Here is an 8003-nt window from a genome sequence, read left to right as displayed (position 1 = left end):
CACCCAGCCAACAACATCCAATAGGTTAATTTTCTTTAAGTTCTGGATAAGACCTTGATCATCATCGTTTGCAGAAAGAAGGGAGGATAACAGCTTGCGCCTATATCTTCTCTTGAGACTAACCAAAACTCCTTGGTCCATTGGCTGGCATAACGCTGTGACATTGGGCGGTAAAAACATTGCTCGTATGTCACCATCTTTTAACTCTTCAATGTCTGGGTGCGAAGACGCGTTGTCCAAAATCAGAATAGCCTTCCTTGGCAGGTTTTTAGATTTTAAAAACTGCTCAACCGATGGAACAAATACTTCATGAAACCATTCTTTGAAAATTGCACAGTTCATCCAGGCATGTGACTGGTTTCGGTACCAAACTGAAAGTTTACCCATTTCAATGTGCTTAAACGCACGTGGTTTCTTTGATTTTCCTATGAGACCAAGCTTTAATTTGTGCTCACCTGTTGCATTACTGCATGCTAGGATTGTTACCCTTTCCTTGCTTCTTTTAAAACCTGGGGCTGATTGTTCTTCCTTGAAAGCAAGACTTTTCGCTGGTAGCAGTTTATAATTTAACCCTGTTTCATCACAATTGTACAATTGCTCTCCAGTCAAACCTTCAGCTTCGATAAATTTCTGAAAGTTTTTTTTAAACTGAGACATACTCTCCGTGTTTCCAGATAATTTTTCCCCACAAATACTAAGCTGCCGGACTCCATAGCGTTTCTTCCAGCACTCAAGCCAGCCATTGCTTGCGACAAATTTAGAATCGTTGTCTTTTTTAAATTCTCCGTAAAATTTCAAGGCTTTTTCTTTCAAGATTGGCCCACTAATTGGGGTGCCCTTCTCTCTTCTTTGGCGAAACCAAATGTAAAGTGCTTCACTTACCTCATTAAAGTCACTTTCCTTCATATTTTTCCTTTCTTTCAATGTTTCTGTACACATTCTGTTAACACACCACGACTCGATTTCTGTCCGCTTCTTCTTCCAGTCTCTAATCGTACTTTTGCCAACTCCCAAGTCCTTAGCCACTGCACTGACACTTTCTCCGTTATCCAGTCTCTTTAATGCCCGCAACTTTTGCTCCATAGACATGTTCACTTGTTTTCTTTTAACGGAAGATGCCATCGCAGAGTACTGTTGTCGTGATGGAATCGTTTAGATGTACGGTTCCCGCGCTTTTCCTCTTTTTCAAACAAGCAACGGTTGTCGCCATAGAAATACGGATTGAGAAACGACCGTTAGTTTTGAAAACAGAATAGATGATTGGTCGTCGATCATCGGACGATCGCACGGACCTCCAATAGGACTACGAAGCGCTCATTGGTCAATCAGCGCTATCTTCATTCTATATAAAAAGATTTAGTTTAAACGGGAGAGTTAAGTTCGCCTAAGTTCGTTTTCGCCCTGCCAAGGTGTGCGCGAGTTATCCGGAGTGCCGGGTTATCGAGGGCCGAGTTTTCGAGGTTCTACTGTACTTCAAAATTTATAATAGAAGAAGAAAATATGAAATTAACCAAAATAAAGTTATTTTATTTCTATTTTGCCATGGATAGCAATGAACATGTTTAATTTAGTCATTAAGTATTTTAATTAGTTACATACAATGTATAAAACAATAAATACATATTATAGTGATAGAATGGAGATTCTACCTTCAAAGAAAATGACAAAAATCTGAAAGTATCAAACTCTTATTAAAAATTTAATATAAAAAGCAAACTGAATAAAGTATCAAAAATTAATTAAAATTGGCTGTGAAGTCTGTCTACCAGAAGTTTTTTCGGATTGAAGAGACATTACTTAATAAATCAACAGTTAAAAATTGACTGATTTATAACTTTGTGACTAAATGGCAAGCCAGAGAATGAATCAAAAAAACTCTTTCTCTTCAAATAGAACAATTCTTCATTTTTATATGCATAATTTTTTTCAAGATATATATCTTAAAGATTATAATACTTTCATATAAATAGATAAATAAATAAAACTCACGCCAAAATTGTATAGCTTCTTGATAAAAAGCACTGAGTTCAGCGTTATCGTATTAACGCTGAACTCAGTGCTTTTTATCAAGAAGCTATAATACTTTCTATAATCCTTTATGTAAGATGTGTTTTAGTAAACATATATTATACCCAGGAAGAAAGAATCATAAGAATGCTATTAAATTAAACATACAGATAATAATGACAACAATCAAATCTTATATTTAAAAAAAAATGATGAGTTAAAAAGTAACATTATTATAAAATTTAATTTTTTAAAACAATTATCCAGAATTGGGTGAACTGGACTAATAAAGGGGCTTTAGATATTTAGTATAGTAAATAAGGTGAAATAATAATATTAAATTAAATATTAATAAAAGGAATTATTTGTTTTAATTTTAATCTATTGGGTGTGGCTGAATGAGTTCTAATAAAAATTACAAGTGATGGCTTATCATTCTTATCTAAGTTCTAATTAAATTTAATAATTTATTTAGCATTTCATCACCAAAAAGAACCACTGATTTTGAGAAATTCATTAAAATGTCTTGACAAATCATGCTGTTTATTAGAGTATTTATAATAAGTATTAAATATTGATATAATTGTTGAAAGATTTTAAATTAATCATTGATAAGGAAAGATAATTTAATGTTTTCAAATTATATAGAGAAGGAAGAAAAAGATATAAAAAATAATTATGGCATAAATAGGCCCAGGAATTAAAATTTTATTAATTTATAATTTATAAGGCATTATTGTGTAACAGAATAACATCCTTCCTATTTATCAAATATGGATGTTTTTCTTGGAATTTTTCACAAAGTTTTTCCAATTACTGGCATTTACTGGATCATTTGGATTCAACAACTCAAAATGCACTATTTTTCTCAGATCCCACCACACAAATAGGAACACATTTCAAGGAGGAAGATTACACTTTGGTACTTGAGTCTACCAGTGACCAAGTGGATAAAACCACTGAACACTGGTAGTCGGTTGTGGATTTGTGCCTCGCCAACAAGCTGGCCATGTGGAATTTTTCAAGTTTTCTTCACTTTAGTAACACCTAAATAGGGCCAATTTTCCATAAAAGATCTCCCAGGTGGCATCCTCCCTTGGCAGATTGCCCACATGTCACATTGCCTTAAACTAAAGGTATTTGAACTGGAATAACCTTTGGATCTAACTACTGTCTTTTGCAAATGACATTAGTATATAATACCCATTTTTCCTCCCTAGTTACTATTAGGGCTGCCAACTTTTAAATTAACAAATTTTGAAAATAATGTGAATAAAATACACATTTGAAAAAGTGATGAGTAAAAGAAAACTTACATCTTGAAACATTTCCTCCTTTCCTTGATAATTATTGTTGATGATGAGACAGCCAGATGACAGGAGAGGTTACGGTGTCTGCCTACTATTTTGGGAAATATAGGTCCATTCTGGATAGATCAAGCTCTGTCCCTTGTTATCTTGCCAATGTCATTGTGGATCTGGTAGCAATAGGTATGATTAAAACAAATCTTAATGTCTATAGGGTGAAAAATAATTTTATGTTGTGTATTATAGGAATCCAATTTGTTAAAAATTAAGAAAAAACTTGAAAAATATAGTAGAATATTAGAATTTTATTCAGTTAGTTAAAGAAATGTTCAGATATGAATATAGAAATGAGAACAAAGGCAACAAATGAATTTGAAAAAGAAACTAATTTAAATTAATAACTAATTTAGTGTTTGAACTTTGGAGAATTTAAGAAAAAGTTGTAAAATTAAACTACTTAAGATAAAACAATATTTGATTAAAGTCTCCACTATTCCACAAATAAAATACAAATGTACAATGGAAACTTGATTATTGAAATCTGATGGTATCAGTGGTCTTCTGGATAATCCAGAAATGTGTTTCTGTGTTTTGGATACATTAAGCACTGTGCATTTAAATTTTCATGAACTATAGAAACTAGGCCATATTTGAAGGTTAATTTACTCAAAACTTAATGATGTAATGTCAGATATGGCCTAGTTTTGCAGTGATAAAATCAACAGATAACATAGTGATTTCCAGTTACATTTGGTTTCTATGCATGTACTCTGTGTATGTACAATGCTACATGTTCTGTTTTTATTTATTTATGAGGGTAAGTCAAAAATTATTTGCACTTTGGGCTGTAGAATTTATTGTAATCAACCTTCAGCAAGTCAAATATATCATTTCTCAACATAATCACCCTGCTTTTCAATACACTTTGTCCATCTGTCCACAAGTTTTCCTATTCTTCATTAAAAAATGTTTTCAGGTGAGCTGCAGAACCACTTAATGAAGGGGTAGGAAAACTTGTGGACAGATGGAAGAGTGTATTGAAAAGCAGGGCGATTATGTCGAGAAATGATATATTTGACTTGCTGAAAGTTGATTACAATAAATTCTACAGCTCAAAGTGCGGATAATTTTTCATTTACCCTTGTATTTATTTTATTTTTTGCAAATCATTTTGAATAATCAAGTTTCTATATCATTTAATAAATAAATCTATTTTGGAATGATTATATTACATTTATCAAAAGAATTGATTTTTTTTTTTTAACTCTCCATCCTGTGGGCACTAAGATGGCCTCTTTTTAGCAGGCCCATTATGGGTTCAGCCAGGGCGGCCGGGGGGTGAGGGACAGGGCCCAACATATCTGGATGGACCACCCCCGAAAAATTCCTGGGGATTTTTCAACATGTCCAGATTCAATTACGGGTTCCCCAGAACAGTAGGCTGCCACCTTGACCACTCGGCCATCCAGCTGTCAAGAATTGATTTATGATTCTGTATATGAGATTATGAAACAGAGATACTGAATTAACATAAGATCGCAATATCAAAATTTAGATTTATGTATCTAAGATATCAAAACTAAAAATTTTTATAAAAACATGAAAGAGAGAGATCATTTCATATATCCAGTCATTTATTATATGTAATCCTACTAATCTGAGCAACCCCATACAGTAATTAGTTCAGATTAGCTAGAATTAATTTTACTCAAGTTTATAATTTCTGCTTTTTTTTCTATTTTTATTTTAAAGTAAATTAATATCAAAAGTCAATGATTTTGCTTTGTTAAAATAATGTTTTAGTGATAAGATTAAAAATTCATAATCATTAAATGGTTAATGGTTTATTACTAACTTGTAAGAAGTAATAAAAATATATTATTAATTCCTTGAAGAAAATTAAATGCCATTTTTTATTTTAATTAATTTTTAAAGTAATTAGTGGAATAGTATAGTATCACATTTGACATATATTATGAGTCAATAGTTCCTATTCAATACACAAATAACATTTGTTGATTCATCATGTAGTCATTATGTATATCTTCAGGAAGTATATTATTAATTAAACATTTTTTATATCAAATAAGATTTATTGATTGAAGTGAAAAATGTAATTTAAAAAAGTCAGTAGTTTTTTCTAATGAAAATTAAATTGAAAGCAACATTTAAACAAGATTTAATAAATATTTTGTTTTTGAATTATTTAGTGCTCATCTTCAAAAGTTGTTAAAGAAAATTGAATTAGAATAAATTTAAAAATTCATTTCATTCAAATATATTATAGTGGAACCTCTCATAACGAGTAGTTCACATAACGAGCAAAACAAATTGTAAAAAAAAATGACTCACTTAACAAGTGACGTTTCACATAACAATTGACAAGAAGAAAGAAAGACCTGGATTGTGTGCATGCAACATCAGTTTTGTTTAGCACTCATTTCGCTAGCATCTTAGTGTCACTTATGATTATACATTTTTCCAAATCTGTGTTCAGACATATTACATATAAACATCAACAACCATAGCTTGTTATATAATAAACATGCCAAACAATATGCCAAATTCTTCAGCTATGTAAATGCTATAATTAAATATTAGAAATTACTGTATTTCAAATTTTTTTTTTCTGCAAATCGAATTTGCATTCCAGGTTGTTTCATTCCATGCTAGAAGAAAAGATAAAGATGATTTACGCTCCTTAAAGATTTATATTGTATAATTTTCTTTGAATAAATGTTATACAAAAATATTTGAGTATTTTTTTGGCATAGAACACATTATCGTATTTTACATGAATTTATATGGGAAAAATTGTTTCGCATTATGAGTAAGGTTCTGGAACGAATTATGCTCATTAAGCAAGGTTCCACTGTATAAGTATATAATTTAATGACTAAAATTGCATATATAACATTATCATTGATTGAAAAAATATAGCAGAAACAAATAATGATAATATAAAATGAGCTGTTATACCAGATTTCTAATAAAAATGATTGTTAATTTTGGATNTTTAAAAAAATTATGTTTTTTATTGCGATTTCCGACCTCCCGACTTAATTAAACGTATATATAATAAAATATATTAATTAGAAAAATTAAAAAACTATCGGAGGTCGTTTTTGACATCAGAAACTAGCTTTAAATAACTTTAGCGAAGTAAAATCCGTGCGCTAGAACTTTAGAACGATGAATGAAATTTGATTAAAAAAAATCCCATTAAAAAACAATTAAATGTTAATCGTGCGTCTTTAAAGGTAGATTAAAATTGCGATAAAATTTTTTTGCATGGGGAAAAAAATTTGGAGACAAAAAACATCCAAAAAAAATTTTTTTTCGGAGAGCCCATATGCCCGAGTTTTATGTAACACTATGTAACCTGCCCGAGTTATTTTGGCCTAGAAACTAAACGGGATATATATATCAATATATCAGAAAACTTTTGATGCTAATAAAGCAGTTTTAATGTTTTCTGAAGATCAGGCATGATTAACAAGTAATTTTCATGGAAATATAAATTCCATATTTCAACCATAAAATCTTTTAATTATAGCTATGGATTGTTAGTGCTATGCTGTATAAGATGATGAGTGATCATGTGAAACATTTTAACACAGTGAAAAGGGCACTTGCATACACTGAAGAAGAAACACAAGATAGAGTATGCTTTTTGTGTTAATGGTCTATCTCTATGTTGTTATTTAGAAATTGTTTCATTATGCCAAAAACAATTTCAGTTATGTACAAAATGAGCCTACCATACAGAAGCAAAACTTATGGTTTAAGAGGTTTAGTGGAAAAATAGAATATCCCACAAAACTACAAAAATTGAGTTGTTGTAGTCTGTGCAGTGAGAGAGTAGACATGAATCAAACTGAACAGATAGTATCTATGTCAGATGAAAGGGATGGAAGAAGACATGTGATTAATATGTGAGTAATATTAGAACTAAGTGTAATAAAATTTATAAAATAAAAAGGAAAACAATAAAATTTTTTATGATAAAGATAATATAAAAATGTTTTAGAAATGTAAAAACAAAACAGCTGAAAGAAATCAGATCGATGACTCAGTTCCCAAGGGAGTTAGCCACGTCTTCCATCCCTTTCAACTGACATAGATTCTTCCAGCTCAGGCTGACTCGTGACTACTCTTTTGCTGTGCAGACTATAACAACTTTGAATTTGTACCTCAACAATATGCCTTCTAAGAAACTTTCATGGTTCATTTGCATGTCCCATGGGTTATACACCCACATTAATAAAACATTATATATTAAAATTCTGGTGAATTGAAAGATAAAATCCTCATTTTTATTTAAAATGTCATAATGTGGGATATGCCATTTTTCTACAAAGCCTCTCAATTATCAAGTGAATGAAAATAAAATTAATTTTTGTTATAGTGAATGATAAATGGTACTGTTTAGTTTATGCCTAGTGTCTTTACCAAAAAGAAGTAACTTACATCATCCTACATGATGCTGGATTAGTGATGTCAACCTGGATATATTTTTTGAATCTGAAATCTCACATAAATAATAGGCCTCTCTAATAATTCTTTGTATTTTATAAATATTTGAATACTTTAACTCACAATATTCAAATTTAATGAATTTTAAGTGTTCTTGAATTTTTTGATACAGATTTATTAAAATTTAAAATTTCTAAAATTTATTATTTCTTA

General features: G+C 30.5%; 1 protein-coding gene across 4 annotated transcripts in view; it reads left to right on the top strand.

Moving 5' to 3' along the window:
* The window catches only part of LOC111635968 (H(+)/Cl(-) exchange transporter 3-like), an 89493-nt gene that overhangs the window by 49093 nt on the left and 32397 nt on the right, over positions 1-8003 (top strand). The gene's annotated exons all lie outside the window — the stretch shown is intronic.

This window comes from Centruroides sculpturatus, unplaced genomic scaffold (genome assembly GCF_000671375.1).
Source record: "Centruroides sculpturatus isolate CEXI.00-Female unplaced genomic scaffold, Cexi_2.0 scaffold1002, whole genome shotgun sequence".
NCBI lineage: Eukaryota > Metazoa > Arthropoda > Arachnida > Scorpiones > Buthidae > Centruroides > Centruroides sculpturatus.
Note: the sequence above shows the minus strand (reverse complement) of the source record. Positions and strands in the feature narration are given on the sequence as shown.